Genomic DNA, 16,592 nt, shown 5'->3' on the forward strand with positions numbered 1-16,592 from the left:
CTCATTGACATAAGTTGTCGTGGCCGAGTGGTTAAGGCGACAGACTGGAAATCTGTTGGGCTCTGCCCGCGTAGGTTCGAATCCTGCCGACAACGAATATTTATTTTAATTCTTAAAGTGGCAAAAATACATTTTTTTTTTGTTTCTTTATAGTTGTCGTGGCCGAGTGGTTAAGGCGACATACTAGAAATCTGTTGGGCTCTGCCCGCGTAGGTTCGAATCCTGCCGACAACGAATATTTATTTTAATTCTTAAAGTGACAAAAATACAATTTGTTTTTGTTTCTTATTGACATAAGTTGTCGTGGCCGAGTGGTAAGGCGACAGACTGGAAATCTGTTGGGCTCTGCCCGCATAGGTTCGAATCCTGCCTACAACGAATATTTATTTTAATTCTTAAAGTGACAAAAATACAATTTGTTTTTGTTTCTTTTTGACAAAAGTTGTCGTGGCCGAGTGGTTAAGGGGACAGACTTGAAATCTGTTGGGCTCTGCCCGCGTAGGTTCGAATCCTGCCGACAACGAACATTTATTATAATTCTTAAAGTGGCAAAAATACAATTTTTTTTTTATTTCATTTTGAAATAAGTTGTCGTGGCCGAGTGGTTAAGGCGACATACTAGAAATCTGTTGGGCTCTGCCCGCGTAGGTTCGAATCCTGTCGACAACGAATATTTATTTTAATTCTTAAAGTGGCAAAAATACAATTTGTTTTTGTTTCTGTTTGACAAAAGTTTTCGTGGCCGAGTGGTTAAGGCGACAGACTTGAAATCTGTTGGGCTCTGCCCGCGTAGGTTCGAATCCTGCCGACAACGAATATTTATTTTAATTCTTAAAGTGACAAAAATACAATTTGTTTTTGTTTCTTTTTGACATAAGTTGTCGTGGCCGAGTGGTTAAGGCGACAGACTAGAAATCTGTTGGGCTCTGCCCGCGTAGGTTCGAATCCTGCCGACAACGAATATTTATTTTAATTCTTAAAATGACAAAAATACAGTTTGACAATTTGTTTTTTTTTTCTTATTGACATAAGTTGTCGTGGCCGAGTGGTTAAGGCGACAGACTTGAAATCTGTTGGCCTCTGCCCGCGTAGGTTCGAATCCTGCCGACAACGAATATTTATTTTAATTCTTAAAATGACAAAAATGCGGTTTGACAATTTTTTTTTGTTTCTTTTTGACATAAGTTGTCGTGGCCGAGTGGTTAAGGCGACAGACTTGAAATCTGTTGGGCTCTGCCCGCGTAGGTTCGAATCCTGCCGACAACGAATATTTATTTTAATTCTTAAAATGACAAAAATACAGTTTGACAATTTGTTTTTGTTTATTTTTGACATAAGTTGTCGTGGCCGAGTGGTTAAGGCGACAGACTTGAAATCTGTTGCGCTCTGCCCGCGTAGGTTCGAATCCTGCCGACAACGAATATTTATTTTAATTCTTAGAGTGACAAAAATACAATTTGTTTTTGTTTCTTTTTGACAAAAGTTGTCGTGGCCGAGTGGTTAAGGCGACAGACTTGAAATCTTTTGGGCTCTGCCCGCGTAGGTTCGAATCCTGCCGACAACGATTTGATTTTTATTTTTAAAGTGACAAAAATACAAATTGTTTTTGTTTCATTTTCACATAAGTTGTCGTGGCCGAGTGGTTAAGGCGACAGACTTGAAATCTGTTGGGCTCTGCCCGCGTAGGTTCGAATCCTGCCGACAACGAATATTTATTTTAATTCTTAAAGTGGGAAAAATACATTTTTTTTTGTTTCTTTATAGTTGTCGTGGCCGAGTGGTTAAGGCGACAGACTTGAAATCTGTTGGGCTCTGCCCGCGTAGGTTCGAATCCTGCCGACAACGAATATTTATTTTAAATCTTAAAGTGGCAAAAATACAATTTTTTTTGTTTCATTTTGAAATAAGTTGTCGTGGCCGAGTGGTTAAGTCGACAGACTTGAAATCTGTTGGACTCTGCCCGCTTAGGTTCGAATCCTGCCGACAACGAATATTTATTTTAATTCTTAAAGTGACAAAAATACAATTTGTTTTTTTTTTCTCATTGACATAAGTTGTCGTGGCCGAGTGGTTAAGGCGACAGACTTGAAATCTGTTGGGATCTGCCCGCGTAGGTTCGAATCCTGCCGACAACGAATATTTATTTTAATTCTTAAAGTGGCAAAAATACATTTTTTTTTGTTTTTTTATAGTTGTCGTGGCCGAGTGGTTAAGGCGACATACTAGAAATCTGTTGGGCTCTGCCCGCGTAGGTTCGAATCCTGCCGACAACGAATATTTATTTTAATTCTTAAAGTGACAAAAATACAATTTGTTTTTGTTTCTTATTGACATAAGTTGTCGTGGCCTAGTGGTTAAGGCGACAGACTGGAAATCTGTTGGGCTCTGCCCGCGTAGGTTCGAATCCTGCCGACAACGAATATTTATTTTAATTCTTAAAGTGACAAAAATACAATTTGTTTTTGTTTCTTTTTGACAAAAGTTGTCGTGGCCGAGTGGTTAAGGGGACAGACTTGAAATCTGTTGGGCTCTGCCCGCGTAGGTTCGAATCCTGCCGACAACGAATATTTATTTTAATTCTTAAAGTGACAAAAATACATTTTTTTTTGTTTCTTTATAGTTGTCGTGGCCGAGTGGTTAGGGCGACAGACTAGAAATCTGTTGGGCTCTGCCCGCGAGGTTCGAATCCTGCCGACAACGAATATTTATTTTAATTCTTAAAGTGGCAAAAATACAATTTTTTTTTGTTTCATTTTGAAATAAGTTGTCGTGGCCGAGTGGTTAAGGCGACATACTAGAAATCAATTGTGCTCTGCCCGCGTAGGTTCGAATCCTGCCGACAACGAATATTTATTTTAATTCTTAAAGTGGCAAAAATACAATTTGTTTTTATTTCTTTTTGACAAAAGTTGTCGTGGCCGAGTGGTTAAGGCGACAGACTTGAAATCTGTTGGGCTCTGCCCGCGTAGGTTCGAATCCTGCCGACAACGAATATTTATTTTAATTCTTAAAATGACAAAAATACAGTTTGACAATTTGTTTTCGTTTCTTTTTGAAATAAGTTGTCGTGGCCGAGTGGTTAAGGCGACAGACTTGAAATCTGTTGGGCTCTGCCCGCGTAGGTTCGAATCCTGCCGATAAAGAATATTTATTTTAATTCTTAAAGTGGCAAAAATACAATTTTTTTTGTTTCATTTTGAAATAAGTTGCCGTGGCCGAGTGGTTAAGGCGACAGACTAGAAATCTGTTGGGCTCTGCCCGCGTAGGTTCGAATCCTGCCGTCAACGAATATTTATTTTAATTCTTAAAGTGACAAAAATACAATTTGTTTTTGTTTCCTATTGACATAAGTTGTCGTGGCCGAGTGGTTAAGGCGACAGACTTGAAATCTGTTGGGCTCTGCCCGCGTAGGTTCGAATCCTGCCGTCAACGAATATTTATTTTAATTCTTAAAGTGACAAAAATACAATTTGTTTTTGTTTCCTATTGACATAAGTTGTCGTGGCCGAGTGGTTAAGGCGACAGACTAGAAATCTGTTGGGCTCTGCCCGCGTAGGTTCGAATCCTGCCGTCAACGAATATTTATTTTAATTCTTAAAGTGACAAAAATACAATTTGTTTTTGTTTCCTATTGACATAAGTTGTCGTGGCCGAGTGGTTAAGGCGACAGACTAGAAATCTGTTGGGCTCTGCCCGCTTAGGTTCGAATCCAGCCGTCAACGAATATTTATTTTAATTCTTAAAGTGACAAAAATACAATTTGTTTTTGTTTCCTATTGACATAAGTTGTCGTGGCCGAGTGGTTAAGGCGACAGACTAGAAATCTGTTGGGCTCTGCCCGCGTAGGTTCGAATCCTGCCGACAACGAATATTTATTTTAATTCTTAAAATGACAAAAATAGAGTTTGACAATTTGTTTTCGTTTCTTTTTGACATAAGTTGTCGTGGCCGAGTGGTTAAGGCGACATACTAGAAATCTATGGGCTCTGCCCGCCTAGGTTCGAATCCTGCCGACAACGAATATTTATTTTAATTCTTAAAGTGACAAAAATACAATTTGTTTTTGTTTCCTATTGACATAAGTTGTCGTGGCCGAGTGGTTAAGGCGACAGACTTGAAATCTGTTGGGCTCTGCCCGCGTAGGTTCGAATCCTGCCGACAACGAAAATTTATTTTAATTCTTAAAGTGGCAAAAATACAATTTGTTTTTGTTTCCTATTGACATAAGTTGTCGTGGCCGAGTGGTTAAGGCGACAGACTAGAAATCTGTTCGGCTCTGCCCGCGTAGGTTCGAATCCTGCCGACAACGAATATTTATTTTAATTCTTAAAGTGGCAAAAATACAACTTGTTTTTGTTTCTTTTTGACATAAGTTGTCGTGGCCGAGTGGTTAAGGCGAAAGACTAGAAATCTGTTCGGCTCTGCCCGTTTAGGTTCGAATCCTACCGACAACGAATATTTATTTTAATTCTTAGAGTGACAAAAATACAATTTGTTTTTTTTTCTTATTGACATAAGTTGTCGTGGCCGAGTGGTTAAGGCGACATACTTGAAATCTGTTGGGCTCTGCCCGCGTAGGTTCGAATCCTGCCGACAACAAATATTTATTTTAATTCTTAAAATGACAAAAATACAGTTTGACAATTTGTTTTCGTTTCTTTTTGACATAAGTTGTCGTGGCCGAGTGGTTAAGGCGACATACTAGAAATCTATGGGCTCTGCCCGCCTAGGTTCGAATCCTGCCGACAACGAATATTTATTTTAATTCTTAAAGTGACAAAAATACAATTTGTTTCCTATTGACATAAGTTGTCGTGGCCGAGTGGTTAAGGCGACAGACTAGAAATCTGTTCGGCTCTGCCCGCGTAGGTTCGAATCCTGCCGACAACGAATATTTATTTTAATTCTTAAAGTGGCAAAAATACAACTTGTTTTTGTTTCTTTTTGACAAAAGTTGTCGTGGCCAAGTGGTTAAGGCGACAGACTTGAAATCTGTTGGGCTCTGCCCGCGTAGGTTCGAATCCTGCCGACAACGATTTAATTTTTATTTTTAAATAGACAAAAATACAAATTGTTTTTGTTTCATTTTCACATAAGTTGTCGTGGCCGAGTGGTTAAGGCGACAGACTTGAAATCTGTTGGGCTCTGCCCGCGTAGGTTCGAATCCTGCCGACAACGAATATTTATTATAATTCTTAAAGTGGCAAAAATACATTTTTTTTTGTTTCTTTATGACATAAGTTGTCGTGGCCGAGTGGTTAAGGCGACAGACTAGAAATCTGTTGGGCTCTGCCCGCGTAGGTTCGAATCCTGCCGACAACGAATATTTATTTTAATTCTTAAAGTGACAAAAATACAATTTGTTTTTTTTTCTCATTGACATAAGTTGTCGTGGCCGAGTGGTTAAGGCGACAGACTTGAAATCTGTTGGGCTCTGCCCGCGTAGGTTCGAATCCTGCCGACAACGAATATTTATTTTAATTCTTAAAGTGGCAAAAATACATTTTTTTTTGTTTCTTTATAGTTGTCGTGGCCGAGTGGTTAAGGCGACATACTAGAAATCTGTTGGGCTCTGCCCGCGTAGGTTCGAATCCTGCCGACAACGAATATTTATTTTAATTCTTAAAGTGACAAAAATACAATTTGTTTTTGTTTCTTATTGACATAAGTTGTCGTGGCCGAGTGGTTAAGGCGACAGACTGGAAATCTGTTGGGCTCTGCCCGCATAGGTTCGAATCCTGCCTACAACGAATATTTATTTTAATTCTTAAAGTGACAAAAATACAATTTGTTTTTGCTTCTTTTTGACAAAAGTTGTCGTGGCCGAGTGGTTAAGGGGACAGACTTGAAATCTGTTGGGCTCTGCCCGCGTAGGTTCGAATCCTGCCGACAACGAATATTTATTATAATTCTTAAAGTGGCAAAAATACAATTTTTTTTTTATTTCATTTTGAAATAAGTTGTCGTGGCCGAGTGGTTAAGGCGACATACTAGAAATCTGTTGGGCTCTGCCCGCGTAGGTTCGAATCCTGTCGACAACGAATATTTATTTTAATTCTTAAAGTGGCAAAAATACAATTTGTTTTTGTTTCTGTTTGACAAAAGTTTTCGTGGCCGAGTGGTTAAGGCGACAGACTTGAAATCTGTTGGGCTCTGCCCGCGTAGGTTCGAATCCTGCCGACAACGAATATTTATTTTAATTCTTAAAGTGACAAAAATACAATTTGTTTTTGTTTCTTTTTGACATAAGTTGTCGTGGCCGAGTGGTTAAGGCGACAGACTAGAAATCTGTTGGGCTCTGCCCGCGTAGGTTCGAATCCTGCCGACAACGAATATTTATTTTAATTCTTAAAATGACAAAAATACAGTTTGACAATTTGTTTTTTTTTTTCTTATTGACATAAGTTGTCGTGGCCGAGTGGTTAAGGCGACAGACTTGAAATCTGTTGGCCTCTGCCCGCGTAGGTTCGAATCCTGCCGACAACGAATATTTATTTTAATTCTTAAAATGACAAAAATGCGGTTTGACAATTTTTTTTTGTTTCTTTTTGACATAAGTTGTCGTGGCCGAGTGGTTAAGGCGACAGACTTGAAATCTGTTGGGCTCTGCCCGCGTAGGTTCGAATCCTGCCGACAACGAATATTTATTTTAATTCTTAAAATGACAAAAATACAGTTTGACAATTTGTTTTTGTTTATTTTTGACATAAGTTGTCGTGGCCGAGTGGTTAAGGCGACAGACTTGAAATCTGTTGCGCTCTGCCCGCGTAGGTTCGAATCCTGCCGACAACGAATATTTATTTTAATTCTTAGAGTGACAAAAATACAATTTGTTTTTGTTTCTTTTTGACAAAAGTTGTCGTGGCCGAGTGGTTAAGGCGACAGACTTGAAATCTTTTGGGCTCTGCCCGCGTAGGTTCGAATCCTGCCGACAACGATTTGATTTTTATTTTTAAAGTGACAAAAATACAAATTGTTTTTGTTTCATTTTCACATAAGTTGTCGTGGCCGAGTGGTTAAGGCGACAGACTTGAAATCTGTTGGGCTCTGCCCGCGTAGGTTCGAATCCTGCCGACAACGAATATTTATTTTAATTCTTAAAGTGGGAAAAATACATTTTTTTTTGTTTCTTTATAGTTGTCGTGGCCGAGTGGTTAGGGCGACAGACTAGAAATCTGTTGGGCTCTGCCCGCGTAGGTTCGAATCATGCCGACAACGAATATTTATTTTAATTCTTAAAGTGACAAAAATACAATTTGTTTTTTTTTCTTATTGACATAAGTTGTCGTGGCCGAGTGGTTAAGGGGACAGACTTGAAATCTGTTGGGCTCTGCCCGCGTAGGTTCGAATCCTGCCGACAACGAATATTTATTTTAATTCTTAAAGTGACAAAAATACATTTTTTTTTGTTTCTTTATAGTTGTCGTGGCCGAGTGGTTAGGGCGACAGACTAGAAATCTGTTGGGCTCTGCCCGCGAGGTTCGAATCCTGCCGACAACGAATATTTATTTTAATTCTTAAAGTGGCAAAAATACAATTTTTTTTTGTTTGATTTTGAAATAAGTTGTCGTGGCCGAGTGGTTAAGGCGACATACTAGAAATCTGTTGTGCTCTGCCCGCGTAGGTTCGAATCCTGCCGACAACGAATATTTATTTTAATTCTTAAAGTGGCAAAAATACAATTTGTTTTTATTTCTTTTTGACAAAAGTTGTCGTGGCCGAGTGGTTAAGGCGACAGACTTGAAATCTGTTGGGCTCTGCCCGCGTAGGTTCGAATCCTGCCGACAACGAATATTTATTTTAATTCTTAAAATGACAAAAATACAGTTTGACAATTTGTTTTCGTTTCTTTTTGAAATAAGTTGTCGTGGCCGAGTGGTTAAGGCGACAGACTTGAAATCTGTTGGGCTCTGCCCGCGTAGGTTCGAATCCTGCCTACAAAGAATATTTATTTTAATTCTTAAAGTGGCAAAAATACAATTTGTTTTTGTTTCATTTTGAAATAAGTTGCCGTGGCCGATTGGTTAAGGCGACAGACTAGAAATCTGTTGGACTCGGCCCGCGTAGGTTCGAATCCTGCCGTCAACGAATATTTATTTTAATTCTTAAAGTGACAAAAATACAATTTGTTTTTGTTTCTTTTTGACAAAAGTTGTCGTGGCCGAGTGGTTAAGGCGACAGACTTGAAATCTGTTGGGCTCTGCCCGCGTAGGTTCGAATCCTGCCGACAACGAATATTTATTTTAATTCTTAAAATGACAAAAATACAGTTTGAAAATTTGTTTTCGTTTCTTTTTGACATAAGTTGTCGTGGCCGAGTGGTTAAGGCGACATACTAGAAATCTGTTTGGCTCTTCCCGCCTAGGTTCGAATCCTGCCGACAACGAATATTTATTTTAATTCTTAAAGTGACAAAAATACAATTTGTTTTTGTTTCTTTTTGACATAAGTTGTCGTGGCCGAGTGGTTAAGGCGACAGACTAGAAATCTGTTCGGCTCTGCCCGTGTAGGTTCGAATCCTGCGGACAACGAATATTTATTTTAATTCTTAAAATGACAAAAATACAGTTTGACAATTTGTTTTCGTTTCTTTTTGACATAAGTTGTCGTGGCCGAGTGGTTAAGGCGACATACTAGAAATCTGTTCGGCTCTGCCCGCGTAGGTTCGAATCCTGCCGACAACGAATATTTATTTTAATTCTTAAAATGACAAAAATACAGTTTGACAATTTGTTTTCGTTTCTTTTTGACATAAGTTGTCGTGGCCGAGTGGTTAAGGCGACATACTAGAAATCTGTTGGGCTCTGCCCGCGTAGGTTCGAATCCTGGCGACAACGAATATTTATTTTAATTCTTAAAGTGGCAAAAATACAACTTGTTTTTGTTTCTTTTTGACATAAGTTGTCGTGGCCGAGTGGTTAAGGCGACAGACTAGAAATCTGTTCGGCTCTGCCCGTGTAGGTTCGAATCCTGCGGACAACGAATATTTATTTTAATTCTTAGAGTGACAAAAATACAATTTGTTTTTTTTTCTTATTGACATAAGTTGTCGTGGCCGAGTGGTTAAGGCGACAGACTAGAAATCTATTCGTCTCTGCCCGCGTAGGTTCGAATCCTGCCGACAACGAATATTTATTTTAATTCTTAAAGTGGCAAAAATACAACTTGTTTTTGTATCTTTTTGACATAAGTTGTCGTGGCCGAGTGGTTAAGGCGACAGACTTGAAATCTGTTGGGCTCTGCCCGCGTAGGTTCGAATCCTGCCGACAACGATTTGATTTTTATTTTTAAATAGACAAAAATACAAATTGTTTTTGTTTCATTTTCACATAAGTTGTCGTGGCCGAGTGGTTAAGGCGACAGACTTGAAATCTGTTGGGCTCTGCCCGCGTAGGTTCGAATCCTGCCGACAACGAATATTTATTATAATTCTTAAAGTGGAAAAAATACATTTTTTTTGTTTCTTTATGACATAAGTTGTCGTGGCCGAGTGGTTAAGGCGACAGACTAGAAATCTGTTGGGCTCTGCCCGCGTAGGTTCGAATCCTGCCGACAACGAATATTTATTTTAATTCTTAAAGTGGCAAAAATACAATTTTTTTTGTTTCATTTTGAAATAAGTTGTCGTGGCCGAGTGGTTAAGGCGACAGACTTGAAATCTGTTGGGCTCTGCCCGCGTAGGTTCGAATCCTGCCGACAACGAATATTTATTTTAATTCTTAAAGTGACAAAAATACAATTTGTTTTTCTTTCTGATTGACATAAGTTGTCGTGGCCGAGTGGTTAAGGCGACATACTTGAAATCTGTTGGGCTCTGCCCGCGTAGGTTCGAATCCTGCCGACAACGAATATTTATTTTAATTCTTAAAGTGTCAAAAATACATTTTTTTTTGTTTCTTTATAGTTGTCGTGGCCGAGTGTTTAAGGCGACATACTAGAAATCTGTTGGGCTCTGCCCGCGTAGGTTCGAATCCTGCCGACAACGAATATTTATTTTAATTCTTAAAGTGACAAAAATACAATTTGTTTTTGTTTCTTATTGACATAAGTTGTCGTGGCCGAGTGGTTAAGGCGACAGACTGGAAATCTGTTGGGCTCTGCCCGCGTAGGTTCGAATCCTGCCTACAACGAATATTTATTTTAATTCTTAAAGTGACAAAAATACAATTTGTTTTTGTTTCTTTTTGACAAAAGTTGTCGTGGCCGAGTGGTTAAGGGGACAGACTTGAAATCTGTTGGGCTCTGCCCGCGTAGGTTCGAATCCTGCCTACAACGAATATTTATTTTAATTCTTAAAGTGACAAAAATACAATTTGTTTTTGTTTCTTTTTGACAAAAGTTGTCGTGGCCGAGTGGTTAAGGGGACAGACTTGAAATCTGTTGGGCTCTGCCCGCGTAGGTTCGAATCCTGCCTACAACGAATATTTATTTTAATTCTTAAAGTGACAAAAATACAATTTGTTTTTGTTTCTTTTTGACAAAAGTTGTCGTGGCCGAGTGGTTAAGGCGACAGACTGGAAATCTGTTGGGCTCTGCCCGCGTAGGTTCGAATCCTGCCTACAACGAATATTTATTTTAATTCTTAAAGTGACAAAAATACAATTTGTTTTTGTTTCTTTTTGACAAAAGTTGTCGTGGCCGAGTGGTTAAGGGGACAGACTTGAAATCTGTTGGGCTCTGCCCGCGTAGGTTCGAATTCTGCCGACAACGAATATTTATTATAATTCTTAAAGTGGCAAAAATACAATTTTTTTTTTATTTCATTTTGAAATAAGTTGTCGTGGCCGAGTGGTTAAGGCGACATACTAGAAATCTGTTGGGCTCTGCCCGCGTAGGTTCGAATCCTGTCGACAACGAATATTTATTTTAATTCTTAAAGTGGCAAAAATACAATTTGTTTTTGTTTCTGTTTGACAAAAGTTTTCGTGGCCGAGTGGTTAAGGCGACAGACTTGAAATCTGTTGGGCTCTGCCCGCGCAGGTTCGAATCCTGCCGACAACGAATATTTATTTTAATTCTTAAAGTGACGAAAATACAATTTGTTTTTGTTTCTTTTTGACATAAGTTGTCGTGGCCGAGTGGTTAAGGCGACAGACTAGAAATCTGTTGGGCTCTGCCCGCGTAGGTTCGAATCCTGCCGACAACGAATATTTATTTTAATTCTTAAAATGACAAAAATACAGTTTGACAATTTGTTTTTTTTTTCTTATTGACATAAGTTGTCGTGGCCGAGTGGTTAAGGCGACAGACTTGAAATCTGTTGGCCTCTGCCCGCGTAGGTTCGAATCCTGCCGACAACGAATATTTATTTTAATTCTTAAAATGACAAAAATGCGGTTTGACAATTTGTTTTTGTTTCTTTTTGACATAAGTTGTCGTGGCCGAGTGGTTAAGGCGACAGACTTGAAATCTGTTGGGCTCTGCCCGCGTAGGTTCGAATCCTGCCGACAACGAATATTTATTTTAATTCTTAAAATGACAAAAATACAGTTTGACAATTTGTTTTTGTTTATTTTTGACATAAGTTGTCGTGGCCGAGTGGTTAAGGCGACAGACTTGAAATCTGTTGCGCTCTGCCCGCGTAGGTTCGAATCCTGCCGACAACGAATATTTATTTTAATTCTTAGAGTGACAAAAATACAATTTGTTTTTGTTTCTTTTTGACAAAAGTTGTCGTGGCCGAGTGGTTAAGGCGACAGACTTGAAATCTTTTGGGCTCTGCCCGCGTAGGTTCGAATCCTGCCGACAACGATTTGATTTTTATTTTTAAAGTGACAAAAATACAAATTGTTTTTGTTTCATTTTCACATAAGTTGTCGTGGCCGAGTGGTTAAGGCGACAGACTTGAAATCTGTTGGGCTCTGCCCGCGTAGGTTCGAATCCTGCCGACAACGAATATTTATTTTAATTCTTAAAGTGGGAAAAATACATTTTTTTTTGTTTCTTTATAGTTGTCGTGGCCGAGTGGTTAGGGCGACAGACTAGAAATCTGTTGGGCTCTGCCCGCGTAGGTTCGAATCCTGCCGACAACAAATATTTATTTTAATTCTTAAAGTGGCAAAAATACAATTTTTTTTGTTTCATTTTGAAATAAGTTGTCGTGGCCGAGTGGTTAAGGCGACATACTAGAAATCTGTTGGGCTCTGCCCGCGTAGGTTCGAATCCTGCCGACAACGAATATTTATTTTAATTCTTAAAGTGACAAAAATACAATTTGTTTTTGTTTCCTATTGACATAAGTTGTCGTGGCCGAGTGGTTAAGGCGACAGACTTGAAATCTTTTGGGCTCTGCCCGCGTAGGTTCGAATCCTGCCGACAACGATTTGATTTTTATTTTTAAAGTGACAAAAATACAAATTGTTTTTGTTTCATTTTCACATAAGTTGTCGTGGCCGAGTGGTTAAGGCGACAGACTTGAAATCTGTTGGGCTCTGCCCGCGTAGGTTCGAATCCTGCCGACAACGAATATTTATTTTAATTCTTAAAGTGGGAAAAATACATTTTTTTTTGTTTCTTTATAGTTGTCGTGGCCGAGTGGTTAGGGCGACAGACTAGAAATCTGTTGGGCTCTGCCCGCGTAGGTTCGAATCCTGCCGACAACAAATATTTATTTTAATTCTTAAAGTGGCAAAAATACAATTTGTTTTTGTTTCCTATTGACATAAGTTGTCGTGGCCGAGTGGTTAAGGCGACAGACTTGAAATCTGTAGGCCTCTGCCCGCGTAGGTTCGAATCCTGCCGACAACGAAAATTTATTTTAATTCTTAAAGTGACAAAAATACAATTTGTTTTTGTTTCTTATTGATATAAGTTGTCGTGGCCGAGTGGTTAAGGCGACAGACTAGAAATCTGTTGGGCTCTGCCCGCGTAGGTTCGAATCCTGCCGACAACGAATATTTATTTTAATTCTTAAAGTGACAAAAATACAATTTGTTTTTGTTTCTTTTTGAGATAAGTTGTCGTGGCCGAGTGGTTAAGGCGACAGACTTGAAATCTGTTGGGCTCTGCCCGCGTAGGTTCGAATCATGCCGACAACGAATATTTGTTTTAATTCTTAGAGTGACAAAAATACAATTTGTTTTTTTTTCTTATTGACATAAGTTGTCGTGGCCGAGTGGTTAAGGCGACAGACTTGAAATCTTTTGGGCTCTGCCCGCGTAGGTTCGAATCCTGCCGACAACGAATATTTATTTTAATTCTTAAAATGACAAAAATACAGTTTGACAATTTGTTTTCGTTTCTTTTTGACATAAGTTGTCGTGGCCGAGTGGTTAAGGCGACAGACTTGAAATATGTTGCGCTCTGCCTGCGTAGGTTCGAATCCTGCCGACAACGAATATTTATTTTAATTCTTAAAGTGACAAAAATACAATTTGTTTTTGTTTCTTTTTGACAAAAGTTGTCGTGGCCGAGTGGTTAAGGCGACAGACTTGAAATCTGTTGGGCTCTGCCCGCGTAGGTTCGAATCCTGCCGACAACGATTTGATTTTTATTTTTAAAGTGACAAAAATACAAATTGTTTTTGTTTCATTTTCACATAAGTTGTCGTGGCCGAGTGGTTAAGGCGACAGACTTGAAATCTGTTGGGCTCTGCCCGCGTAGGTTCGAATCCTGCCGACAACGAATATTTATTTTAATTCTTAAAGTGGCAAAAATACAATTTTTTTGGTTTCATTTTGAAATAAGTTGTCGTGGCCGAGTGGTTAAGGCGACAGACTTGAAATCTGTTGGGCTCCGCCCGCGTAGGTTCGAATCCTGCCTACAACGAATATTTATTTTAATTCTTAAAATGACAAAAATACAGTTTGACAATTTGTTTTCGTTTCTTTTTGAAATAAGTTGTCGTGGCCGAGTGGTTAAGGCGACAGACTTGAAATCTATTGGGCTCTGCCCGCGTAGGTTCGAATCCAGCCTACAACGAATATTTATTATAATTCTTAAAGTGGCAAAAATACATTTTTTTTGGTTTCTTTATGACATAAGTTGTCGTGGCCGAGTGGTTAAGGCGACAGACTAGAAATCTGTTGGGCTCTGCCCGCGTAGGTTCGAATCCTGCCGACAACGAATATTTATTTTAATTCTTAAAGTGGCAAAAATACAATTTTTTTTGTTTCATTTTGAAATAAGTTGTCGTGGCCGAGTGGTTAAGGCGACAGACTTGAAATCTGTTGGGCTCTGCCCGCGTAGGTTCGAATCCTGCCGACAACGAATATTTATTTTAATTCTTAAAGTGACAAAAATACAATTTGTTTTTTTTTCTCATTGACATAAGTTGTCGTGGCCGAGTGGTTAAGGCGACAGACTTGAAATCTGTTGGGCTCTGCCCGCGTAGGTTCGAATCCTGCCGACAACGAATATTTATCTTAATTCTTAAAGTGGCAAAAATACATTTTTTTTTGTTTCTTTATAGTTGTCGTGGCCGAGTGGTTAAGGCGACATACTAGAAATCTGTTGGGCTCTGTCCGCGTAGGTTCGAATCCTGCCGACAACGAATATTTATTTTAATTCTTAAAGTGACAAAAATACAATTTGTTTTTGTTTCTTATTGACATAAGTTGTCGTGGCCGAGTGGTTAAGGCGACAGACTGGAAATCTGTTGGGCTCTGCCCGCGTAGGCTCGAATCCTGCCTACAACGAATAATTATTTTAATTCTTAAAGTGACAAAAATGCAATTTGTTTTTGTTTCTGTTTGATAAAAGTTTTCGTGGCCGAGTGGTTAAGGCGACAGACTTGAAATCTGTTGGGCTCTGCCCGCGCAGGTTCGAATCCTGCCGACAACGAATATTTATTTTAATTCTTAAAGTGACAAAAATACAATTTGTTTTTTTTCTTATTGACATAAGTTGTCGTGGCCGAGTGGTTAAGGCGACAGACTTGAAATCTGTTGGGCTCTGCCCGCGTAGGTTCGAATCCTGCCGACAACGAATATTTATTTTAATTCTTAAAATGACAAAAATGCGGTTTGACAATTTGTTTTTGTTTCATTTTGAAATAAGTTGTCGTGGCCGAGTGGTTAAGGCGACATACTAGAAATCTGTTGGGCTCTGCCCGCGTAGGTTCGAATCCTGCCGACAACGAATATTTATTTTAATTCTTAAAATGACAAAAATACAGTTTGAAAATTTGTTTTTTGTTTCTTATTGACATAAGTTGTCGTGGCCGAGTGGTTAAGGCGACAGACTGGAAATCTGTTGGGCTCTGCCCGCGTAGGTTCGAATCCTGCCTACAACGAATATTTATTTTAATTCTTAAAGTGACAAAAATACAATTTGTTTTTGTTTCCTATTGACATAAGTTGTCGTGGCCGAGTGGTTAAGGCGACCGACTTGAAATCTGTAGGCCTCTGCCCGCGTAGGTTCGAATCCTGCCGACAACGAAAATTTATTTTAATTCTTAAAGTGACAAAAATACAATTTGTTTTTGTTTCTTATTGATATAAGTTGTCGTGGCCGAGTGGTTAAGGCGACAGACTAGAAATCTGTTGGGCTCTGCCCGCGTAGGTTCGAATCCTGCCGACAACGAATATTTATTTTAATTCTTAAAGTGACAAAAATACAATTTGTTTTTGTTTCTTTTTGAGATAAGTTGTCGTGGCCGAGTGGTTAAGGCGACAGACTTGAAATCTGTTGGGCTCTGCCCGCGTAGGTTCGAATCATGCCGACAACGAATATTTATTTTAATTCTTAGAGTGATAAAAATACAATTTGTTTTTTTTTCTTATTGACATAAGTTGTCGTGGCCGAGTGGTTAAGGCGACAGACTTGAAATCTTTTGGGCTCTGCCCGCGTAGGTTCGAATCCTGCCGACAACGAATATTTATTTTAATTCTTAAAGTGACAAAAATACAATTTGTTTTTGTTTCTTTTTGACAAAAGTTGTCGTGGCCGAGTGGTTAAGGCGACAGACTTGAAATCTGTTGGGCTCTGCCCGCGTAGGTTCGAATCCTGCCGACAACGAATATTTATTTTAATTCTTAAAGTGACAAAAATACAATTTGTTTTTGTTTCTTTTTGACAAAAGTTGTCGTGGCCGAGTGGTTAAGGCGACAGACTTGAAATATGTTGCGCTCTGCCTGCGTAGGTTCGAATCCTGCCGACAACGAATATTTATTTTAATTCTTAAAGTGACAAAAATACAATTTGTTTTTGTTTCTTTTTGAAATAAGTTGTCGTGGCCGAGTGGTTAAGGCGACAGACTTGAAATATGTTGCGCTCTGCCTGCGTAGGTTCGAATCCTGCCGACAACGAATATTTATTTTAATTCTTAAAGTGACAAAAATACAATTTGTTTTTGTTTCTTTTTGACAAAAGTTGTCGTGGCCGAGTGGTTAAGGCGACAGACTTGAAATCTGTTGGGCTCTGCCCGCGTAGGTTCGAATCCTGCCGACAACGATTTGATTTTTATTTTTAAAGTGACAAAAATACAAATTGTTTTTGTTTCATTTTTTACATAAGTTGTCGTGGCCGAGTGGTTAAGGCGACAGACTTGAAATCTGTTGGGCTCTGCCCGCGTAGGTTCGAATCCTGCCGACAACGAATATTTATTTTAATTCTTAAAGTGGCAAAAATACAATTTTTTTGGTTTCATTTTG

General features: G+C 39.0%; 80 non-coding genes across 80 annotated transcripts; all 80 read left to right on the plus strand.

Annotated features, from left to right (window-relative positions):
• The first annotated feature begins 13 nt into the window (after positions 1 to 13).
• Positions 14 to 95, plus strand: Trnas-gga (transfer RNA serine (anticodon GGA)). The gene has a single exon. It is a non-coding gene; the product is annotated as a tRNA-Ser (tRNA).
• Positions 96 to 152: 57 nt separating this feature from the next.
• Trnas-aga (transfer RNA serine (anticodon AGA)) lies at positions 153 to 234 on the plus strand. The gene has a single exon. It is a non-coding gene; the product is annotated as a tRNA-Ser (tRNA).
• Positions 235 to 297: 63 nt separating this feature from the next.
• Positions 298 to 378, plus strand: Trnas-gga (transfer RNA serine (anticodon GGA)). The gene has a single exon. It is a non-coding gene; the product is annotated as a tRNA-Ser (tRNA).
• A 63-nt stretch (positions 379 to 441) lies between these two features.
• On the plus strand, positions 442 to 523 carry Trnas-uga (transfer RNA serine (anticodon UGA)). Its single transcript has one exon. It is a non-coding gene; the product is annotated as a tRNA-Ser (tRNA).
• Positions 524 to 732: 209 nt separating this feature from the next.
• Trnas-uga (transfer RNA serine (anticodon UGA)) lies at positions 733 to 814 on the plus strand. The gene has a single exon. It is a non-coding gene; the product is annotated as a tRNA-Ser (tRNA).
• Positions 815 to 877: 63 nt separating this feature from the next.
• Positions 878 to 959, plus strand: Trnas-aga (transfer RNA serine (anticodon AGA)). Its single transcript has one exon. It is a non-coding gene; the product is annotated as a tRNA-Ser (tRNA).
• Positions 960 to 1,031: 72 nt separating this feature from the next.
• Trnas-uga (transfer RNA serine (anticodon UGA)) lies at positions 1,032 to 1,113 on the plus strand. Its single transcript has one exon. It is a non-coding gene; the product is annotated as a tRNA-Ser (tRNA).
• A 71-nt stretch (positions 1,114 to 1,184) lies between these two features.
• Trnas-uga (transfer RNA serine (anticodon UGA)) lies at positions 1,185 to 1,266 on the plus strand. The gene has a single exon. It is a non-coding gene; the product is annotated as a tRNA-Ser (tRNA).
• Positions 1,267 to 1,482: 216 nt separating this feature from the next.
• On the plus strand, positions 1,483 to 1,564 carry Trnas-uga (transfer RNA serine (anticodon UGA)). Its single transcript has one exon. It is a non-coding gene; the product is annotated as a tRNA-Ser (tRNA).
• A 61-nt stretch (positions 1,565 to 1,625) lies between these two features.
• On the plus strand, positions 1,626 to 1,707 carry Trnas-uga (transfer RNA serine (anticodon UGA)). Its single transcript has one exon. It is a non-coding gene; the product is annotated as a tRNA-Ser (tRNA).
• A 56-nt stretch (positions 1,708 to 1,763) lies between these two features.
• Positions 1,764 to 1,845, plus strand: Trnas-uga (transfer RNA serine (anticodon UGA)). The gene has a single exon. It is a non-coding gene; the product is annotated as a tRNA-Ser (tRNA).
• A 208-nt stretch (positions 1,846 to 2,053) lies between these two features.
• Positions 2,054 to 2,135, plus strand: Trnas-uga (transfer RNA serine (anticodon UGA)). Its single transcript has one exon. It is a non-coding gene; the product is annotated as a tRNA-Ser (tRNA).
• Positions 2,136 to 2,191: 56 nt separating this feature from the next.
• Trnas-aga (transfer RNA serine (anticodon AGA)) lies at positions 2,192 to 2,273 on the plus strand. Its single transcript has one exon. It is a non-coding gene; the product is annotated as a tRNA-Ser (tRNA).
• Positions 2,274 to 2,336: 63 nt separating this feature from the next.
• Positions 2,337 to 2,418, plus strand: Trnas-gga (transfer RNA serine (anticodon GGA)). The gene has a single exon. It is a non-coding gene; the product is annotated as a tRNA-Ser (tRNA).
• Positions 2,419 to 2,481: 63 nt separating this feature from the next.
• On the plus strand, positions 2,482 to 2,563 carry Trnas-uga (transfer RNA serine (anticodon UGA)). Its single transcript has one exon. It is a non-coding gene; the product is annotated as a tRNA-Ser (tRNA).
• A 345-nt stretch (positions 2,564 to 2,908) lies between these two features.
• Positions 2,909 to 2,990, plus strand: Trnas-uga (transfer RNA serine (anticodon UGA)). The gene has a single exon. It is a non-coding gene; the product is annotated as a tRNA-Ser (tRNA).
• Positions 2,991 to 3,205: 215 nt separating this feature from the next.
• On the plus strand, positions 3,206 to 3,287 carry Trnas-aga (transfer RNA serine (anticodon AGA)). Its single transcript has one exon. It is a non-coding gene; the product is annotated as a tRNA-Ser (tRNA).
• A 63-nt stretch (positions 3,288 to 3,350) lies between these two features.
• Trnas-uga (transfer RNA serine (anticodon UGA)) lies at positions 3,351 to 3,432 on the plus strand. Its single transcript has one exon. It is a non-coding gene; the product is annotated as a tRNA-Ser (tRNA).
• Positions 3,433 to 3,495: 63 nt separating this feature from the next.
• On the plus strand, positions 3,496 to 3,577 carry Trnas-aga (transfer RNA serine (anticodon AGA)). The gene has a single exon. It is a non-coding gene; the product is annotated as a tRNA-Ser (tRNA).
• Positions 3,578 to 3,785: 208 nt separating this feature from the next.
• Trnas-aga (transfer RNA serine (anticodon AGA)) lies at positions 3,786 to 3,867 on the plus strand. The gene has a single exon. It is a non-coding gene; the product is annotated as a tRNA-Ser (tRNA).
• Positions 3,868 to 4,082: 215 nt separating this feature from the next.
• Positions 4,083 to 4,164, plus strand: Trnas-uga (transfer RNA serine (anticodon UGA)). The gene has a single exon. It is a non-coding gene; the product is annotated as a tRNA-Ser (tRNA).
• Positions 4,165 to 4,227: 63 nt separating this feature from the next.
• Trnas-aga (transfer RNA serine (anticodon AGA)) lies at positions 4,228 to 4,309 on the plus strand. The gene has a single exon. It is a non-coding gene; the product is annotated as a tRNA-Ser (tRNA).
• A 208-nt stretch (positions 4,310 to 4,517) lies between these two features.
• Trnas-uga (transfer RNA serine (anticodon UGA)) lies at positions 4,518 to 4,599 on the plus strand. Its single transcript has one exon. It is a non-coding gene; the product is annotated as a tRNA-Ser (tRNA).
• Positions 4,600 to 4,808: 209 nt separating this feature from the next.
• On the plus strand, positions 4,809 to 4,890 carry Trnas-aga (transfer RNA serine (anticodon AGA)). The gene has a single exon. It is a non-coding gene; the product is annotated as a tRNA-Ser (tRNA).
• A 63-nt stretch (positions 4,891 to 4,953) lies between these two features.
• On the plus strand, positions 4,954 to 5,035 carry Trnas-uga (transfer RNA serine (anticodon UGA)). The gene has a single exon. It is a non-coding gene; the product is annotated as a tRNA-Ser (tRNA).
• A 61-nt stretch (positions 5,036 to 5,096) lies between these two features.
• On the plus strand, positions 5,097 to 5,178 carry Trnas-uga (transfer RNA serine (anticodon UGA)). The gene has a single exon. It is a non-coding gene; the product is annotated as a tRNA-Ser (tRNA).
• Positions 5,179 to 5,240: 62 nt separating this feature from the next.
• Positions 5,241 to 5,322, plus strand: Trnas-aga (transfer RNA serine (anticodon AGA)). The gene has a single exon. It is a non-coding gene; the product is annotated as a tRNA-Ser (tRNA).
• A 63-nt stretch (positions 5,323 to 5,385) lies between these two features.
• Positions 5,386 to 5,467, plus strand: Trnas-uga (transfer RNA serine (anticodon UGA)). Its single transcript has one exon. It is a non-coding gene; the product is annotated as a tRNA-Ser (tRNA).
• A 56-nt stretch (positions 5,468 to 5,523) lies between these two features.
• Positions 5,524 to 5,605, plus strand: Trnas-aga (transfer RNA serine (anticodon AGA)). The gene has a single exon. It is a non-coding gene; the product is annotated as a tRNA-Ser (tRNA).
• Positions 5,606 to 5,668: 63 nt separating this feature from the next.
• Trnas-gga (transfer RNA serine (anticodon GGA)) lies at positions 5,669 to 5,750 on the plus strand. The gene has a single exon. It is a non-coding gene; the product is annotated as a tRNA-Ser (tRNA).
• A 63-nt stretch (positions 5,751 to 5,813) lies between these two features.
• Positions 5,814 to 5,895, plus strand: Trnas-uga (transfer RNA serine (anticodon UGA)). The gene has a single exon. It is a non-coding gene; the product is annotated as a tRNA-Ser (tRNA).
• Positions 5,896 to 6,104: 209 nt separating this feature from the next.
• Positions 6,105 to 6,186, plus strand: Trnas-uga (transfer RNA serine (anticodon UGA)). Its single transcript has one exon. It is a non-coding gene; the product is annotated as a tRNA-Ser (tRNA).
• Positions 6,187 to 6,249: 63 nt separating this feature from the next.
• Positions 6,250 to 6,331, plus strand: Trnas-aga (transfer RNA serine (anticodon AGA)). The gene has a single exon. It is a non-coding gene; the product is annotated as a tRNA-Ser (tRNA).
• Positions 6,332 to 6,404: 73 nt separating this feature from the next.
• Trnas-uga (transfer RNA serine (anticodon UGA)) lies at positions 6,405 to 6,486 on the plus strand. The gene has a single exon. It is a non-coding gene; the product is annotated as a tRNA-Ser (tRNA).
• Positions 6,487 to 6,557: 71 nt separating this feature from the next.
• Positions 6,558 to 6,639, plus strand: Trnas-uga (transfer RNA serine (anticodon UGA)). Its single transcript has one exon. It is a non-coding gene; the product is annotated as a tRNA-Ser (tRNA).
• Positions 6,640 to 6,855: 216 nt separating this feature from the next.
• On the plus strand, positions 6,856 to 6,937 carry Trnas-uga (transfer RNA serine (anticodon UGA)). Its single transcript has one exon. It is a non-coding gene; the product is annotated as a tRNA-Ser (tRNA).
• A 61-nt stretch (positions 6,938 to 6,998) lies between these two features.
• On the plus strand, positions 6,999 to 7,080 carry Trnas-uga (transfer RNA serine (anticodon UGA)). The gene has a single exon. It is a non-coding gene; the product is annotated as a tRNA-Ser (tRNA).
• A 201-nt stretch (positions 7,081 to 7,281) lies between these two features.
• Trnas-uga (transfer RNA serine (anticodon UGA)) lies at positions 7,282 to 7,363 on the plus strand. The gene has a single exon. It is a non-coding gene; the product is annotated as a tRNA-Ser (tRNA).
• A 345-nt stretch (positions 7,364 to 7,708) lies between these two features.
• Trnas-uga (transfer RNA serine (anticodon UGA)) lies at positions 7,709 to 7,790 on the plus strand. The gene has a single exon. It is a non-coding gene; the product is annotated as a tRNA-Ser (tRNA).
• A 361-nt stretch (positions 7,791 to 8,151) lies between these two features.
• Positions 8,152 to 8,233, plus strand: Trnas-uga (transfer RNA serine (anticodon UGA)). Its single transcript has one exon. It is a non-coding gene; the product is annotated as a tRNA-Ser (tRNA).
• A 957-nt stretch (positions 8,234 to 9,190) lies between these two features.
• Trnas-uga (transfer RNA serine (anticodon UGA)) lies at positions 9,191 to 9,272 on the plus strand. Its single transcript has one exon. It is a non-coding gene; the product is annotated as a tRNA-Ser (tRNA).
• Positions 9,273 to 9,333: 61 nt separating this feature from the next.
• Trnas-uga (transfer RNA serine (anticodon UGA)) lies at positions 9,334 to 9,415 on the plus strand. The gene has a single exon. It is a non-coding gene; the product is annotated as a tRNA-Ser (tRNA).
• Positions 9,416 to 9,476: 61 nt separating this feature from the next.
• On the plus strand, positions 9,477 to 9,558 carry Trnas-aga (transfer RNA serine (anticodon AGA)). Its single transcript has one exon. It is a non-coding gene; the product is annotated as a tRNA-Ser (tRNA).
• Positions 9,559 to 9,620: 62 nt separating this feature from the next.
• Trnas-uga (transfer RNA serine (anticodon UGA)) lies at positions 9,621 to 9,702 on the plus strand. Its single transcript has one exon. It is a non-coding gene; the product is annotated as a tRNA-Ser (tRNA).
• Positions 9,703 to 9,765: 63 nt separating this feature from the next.
• Trnas-uga (transfer RNA serine (anticodon UGA)) lies at positions 9,766 to 9,847 on the plus strand. Its single transcript has one exon. It is a non-coding gene; the product is annotated as a tRNA-Ser (tRNA).
• Positions 9,848 to 10,048: 201 nt separating this feature from the next.
• Positions 10,049 to 10,130, plus strand: Trnas-gga (transfer RNA serine (anticodon GGA)). Its single transcript has one exon. It is a non-coding gene; the product is annotated as a tRNA-Ser (tRNA).
• A 353-nt stretch (positions 10,131 to 10,483) lies between these two features.
• On the plus strand, positions 10,484 to 10,565 carry Trnas-gga (transfer RNA serine (anticodon GGA)). Its single transcript has one exon. It is a non-coding gene; the product is annotated as a tRNA-Ser (tRNA).
• Positions 10,566 to 10,919: 354 nt separating this feature from the next.
• On the plus strand, positions 10,920 to 11,001 carry Trnas-uga (transfer RNA serine (anticodon UGA)). Its single transcript has one exon. It is a non-coding gene; the product is annotated as a tRNA-Ser (tRNA).
• A 63-nt stretch (positions 11,002 to 11,064) lies between these two features.
• On the plus strand, positions 11,065 to 11,146 carry Trnas-aga (transfer RNA serine (anticodon AGA)). Its single transcript has one exon. It is a non-coding gene; the product is annotated as a tRNA-Ser (tRNA).
• A 72-nt stretch (positions 11,147 to 11,218) lies between these two features.
• Trnas-uga (transfer RNA serine (anticodon UGA)) lies at positions 11,219 to 11,300 on the plus strand. The gene has a single exon. It is a non-coding gene; the product is annotated as a tRNA-Ser (tRNA).
• A 71-nt stretch (positions 11,301 to 11,371) lies between these two features.
• On the plus strand, positions 11,372 to 11,453 carry Trnas-uga (transfer RNA serine (anticodon UGA)). The gene has a single exon. It is a non-coding gene; the product is annotated as a tRNA-Ser (tRNA).
• Positions 11,454 to 11,669: 216 nt separating this feature from the next.
• Positions 11,670 to 11,751, plus strand: Trnas-uga (transfer RNA serine (anticodon UGA)). The gene has a single exon. It is a non-coding gene; the product is annotated as a tRNA-Ser (tRNA).
• Positions 11,752 to 11,812: 61 nt separating this feature from the next.
• Positions 11,813 to 11,894, plus strand: Trnas-uga (transfer RNA serine (anticodon UGA)). The gene has a single exon. It is a non-coding gene; the product is annotated as a tRNA-Ser (tRNA).
• Positions 11,895 to 11,950: 56 nt separating this feature from the next.
• Trnas-aga (transfer RNA serine (anticodon AGA)) lies at positions 11,951 to 12,032 on the plus strand. The gene has a single exon. It is a non-coding gene; the product is annotated as a tRNA-Ser (tRNA).
• Positions 12,033 to 12,094: 62 nt separating this feature from the next.
• On the plus strand, positions 12,095 to 12,176 carry Trnas-aga (transfer RNA serine (anticodon AGA)). Its single transcript has one exon. It is a non-coding gene; the product is annotated as a tRNA-Ser (tRNA).
• A 63-nt stretch (positions 12,177 to 12,239) lies between these two features.
• Positions 12,240 to 12,321, plus strand: Trnas-uga (transfer RNA serine (anticodon UGA)). Its single transcript has one exon. It is a non-coding gene; the product is annotated as a tRNA-Ser (tRNA).
• Positions 12,322 to 12,382: 61 nt separating this feature from the next.
• Trnas-uga (transfer RNA serine (anticodon UGA)) lies at positions 12,383 to 12,464 on the plus strand. The gene has a single exon. It is a non-coding gene; the product is annotated as a tRNA-Ser (tRNA).
• A 56-nt stretch (positions 12,465 to 12,520) lies between these two features.
• On the plus strand, positions 12,521 to 12,602 carry Trnas-aga (transfer RNA serine (anticodon AGA)). Its single transcript has one exon. It is a non-coding gene; the product is annotated as a tRNA-Ser (tRNA).
• A 63-nt stretch (positions 12,603 to 12,665) lies between these two features.
• Trnas-uga (transfer RNA serine (anticodon UGA)) lies at positions 12,666 to 12,747 on the plus strand. The gene has a single exon. It is a non-coding gene; the product is annotated as a tRNA-Ser (tRNA).
• A 63-nt stretch (positions 12,748 to 12,810) lies between these two features.
• Trnas-aga (transfer RNA serine (anticodon AGA)) lies at positions 12,811 to 12,892 on the plus strand. The gene has a single exon. It is a non-coding gene; the product is annotated as a tRNA-Ser (tRNA).
• A 63-nt stretch (positions 12,893 to 12,955) lies between these two features.
• On the plus strand, positions 12,956 to 13,037 carry Trnas-uga (transfer RNA serine (anticodon UGA)). The gene has a single exon. It is a non-coding gene; the product is annotated as a tRNA-Ser (tRNA).
• Positions 13,038 to 13,100: 63 nt separating this feature from the next.
• Trnas-uga (transfer RNA serine (anticodon UGA)) lies at positions 13,101 to 13,182 on the plus strand. Its single transcript has one exon. It is a non-coding gene; the product is annotated as a tRNA-Ser (tRNA).
• Positions 13,183 to 13,398: 216 nt separating this feature from the next.
• Positions 13,399 to 13,480, plus strand: Trnas-uga (transfer RNA serine (anticodon UGA)). Its single transcript has one exon. It is a non-coding gene; the product is annotated as a tRNA-Ser (tRNA).
• A 61-nt stretch (positions 13,481 to 13,541) lies between these two features.
• Positions 13,542 to 13,623, plus strand: Trnas-uga (transfer RNA serine (anticodon UGA)). Its single transcript has one exon. It is a non-coding gene; the product is annotated as a tRNA-Ser (tRNA).
• A 62-nt stretch (positions 13,624 to 13,685) lies between these two features.
• Trnas-uga (transfer RNA serine (anticodon UGA)) lies at positions 13,686 to 13,767 on the plus strand. The gene has a single exon. It is a non-coding gene; the product is annotated as a tRNA-Ser (tRNA).
• Positions 13,768 to 13,982: 215 nt separating this feature from the next.
• On the plus strand, positions 13,983 to 14,064 carry Trnas-aga (transfer RNA serine (anticodon AGA)). Its single transcript has one exon. It is a non-coding gene; the product is annotated as a tRNA-Ser (tRNA).
• A 62-nt stretch (positions 14,065 to 14,126) lies between these two features.
• On the plus strand, positions 14,127 to 14,208 carry Trnas-uga (transfer RNA serine (anticodon UGA)). The gene has a single exon. It is a non-coding gene; the product is annotated as a tRNA-Ser (tRNA).
• Positions 14,209 to 14,271: 63 nt separating this feature from the next.
• On the plus strand, positions 14,272 to 14,353 carry Trnas-uga (transfer RNA serine (anticodon UGA)). The gene has a single exon. It is a non-coding gene; the product is annotated as a tRNA-Ser (tRNA).
• Positions 14,354 to 14,554: 201 nt separating this feature from the next.
• On the plus strand, positions 14,555 to 14,636 carry Trnas-gga (transfer RNA serine (anticodon GGA)). The gene has a single exon. It is a non-coding gene; the product is annotated as a tRNA-Ser (tRNA).
• A 63-nt stretch (positions 14,637 to 14,699) lies between these two features.
• Positions 14,700 to 14,781, plus strand: Trnas-uga (transfer RNA serine (anticodon UGA)). Its single transcript has one exon. It is a non-coding gene; the product is annotated as a tRNA-Ser (tRNA).
• Positions 14,782 to 14,843: 62 nt separating this feature from the next.
• On the plus strand, positions 14,844 to 14,925 carry Trnas-uga (transfer RNA serine (anticodon UGA)). Its single transcript has one exon. It is a non-coding gene; the product is annotated as a tRNA-Ser (tRNA).
• A 71-nt stretch (positions 14,926 to 14,996) lies between these two features.
• On the plus strand, positions 14,997 to 15,078 carry Trnas-aga (transfer RNA serine (anticodon AGA)). Its single transcript has one exon. It is a non-coding gene; the product is annotated as a tRNA-Ser (tRNA).
• Positions 15,079 to 15,150: 72 nt separating this feature from the next.
• On the plus strand, positions 15,151 to 15,232 carry Trnas-gga (transfer RNA serine (anticodon GGA)). The gene has a single exon. It is a non-coding gene; the product is annotated as a tRNA-Ser (tRNA).
• Positions 15,233 to 15,295: 63 nt separating this feature from the next.
• On the plus strand, positions 15,296 to 15,377 carry Trnas-uga (transfer RNA serine (anticodon UGA)). Its single transcript has one exon. It is a non-coding gene; the product is annotated as a tRNA-Ser (tRNA).
• Positions 15,378 to 15,440: 63 nt separating this feature from the next.
• Positions 15,441 to 15,522, plus strand: Trnas-aga (transfer RNA serine (anticodon AGA)). Its single transcript has one exon. It is a non-coding gene; the product is annotated as a tRNA-Ser (tRNA).
• A 63-nt stretch (positions 15,523 to 15,585) lies between these two features.
• On the plus strand, positions 15,586 to 15,667 carry Trnas-uga (transfer RNA serine (anticodon UGA)). The gene has a single exon. It is a non-coding gene; the product is annotated as a tRNA-Ser (tRNA).
• A 63-nt stretch (positions 15,668 to 15,730) lies between these two features.
• On the plus strand, positions 15,731 to 15,812 carry Trnas-uga (transfer RNA serine (anticodon UGA)). Its single transcript has one exon. It is a non-coding gene; the product is annotated as a tRNA-Ser (tRNA).
• A 63-nt stretch (positions 15,813 to 15,875) lies between these two features.
• Trnas-uga (transfer RNA serine (anticodon UGA)) lies at positions 15,876 to 15,957 on the plus strand. The gene has a single exon. It is a non-coding gene; the product is annotated as a tRNA-Ser (tRNA).
• A 353-nt stretch (positions 15,958 to 16,310) lies between these two features.
• Positions 16,311 to 16,392, plus strand: Trnas-uga (transfer RNA serine (anticodon UGA)). Its single transcript has one exon. It is a non-coding gene; the product is annotated as a tRNA-Ser (tRNA).
• Positions 16,393 to 16,454: 62 nt separating this feature from the next.
• Trnas-uga (transfer RNA serine (anticodon UGA)) lies at positions 16,455 to 16,536 on the plus strand. The gene has a single exon. It is a non-coding gene; the product is annotated as a tRNA-Ser (tRNA).
• Positions 16,537 to 16,592: the final 56 nt, after the last annotated feature.

The sequence above is a fragment of the Ascidiella aspersa genome, chromosome 2 (assembly GCF_963924565.1).
Source record: "Ascidiella aspersa chromosome 2, kaAscAspe10.2, whole genome shotgun sequence".
In the NCBI taxonomy this organism is placed as follows: domain Eukaryota; kingdom Metazoa; phylum Chordata; class Ascidiacea; order Phlebobranchia; family Ascidiidae; genus Ascidiella; species Ascidiella aspersa.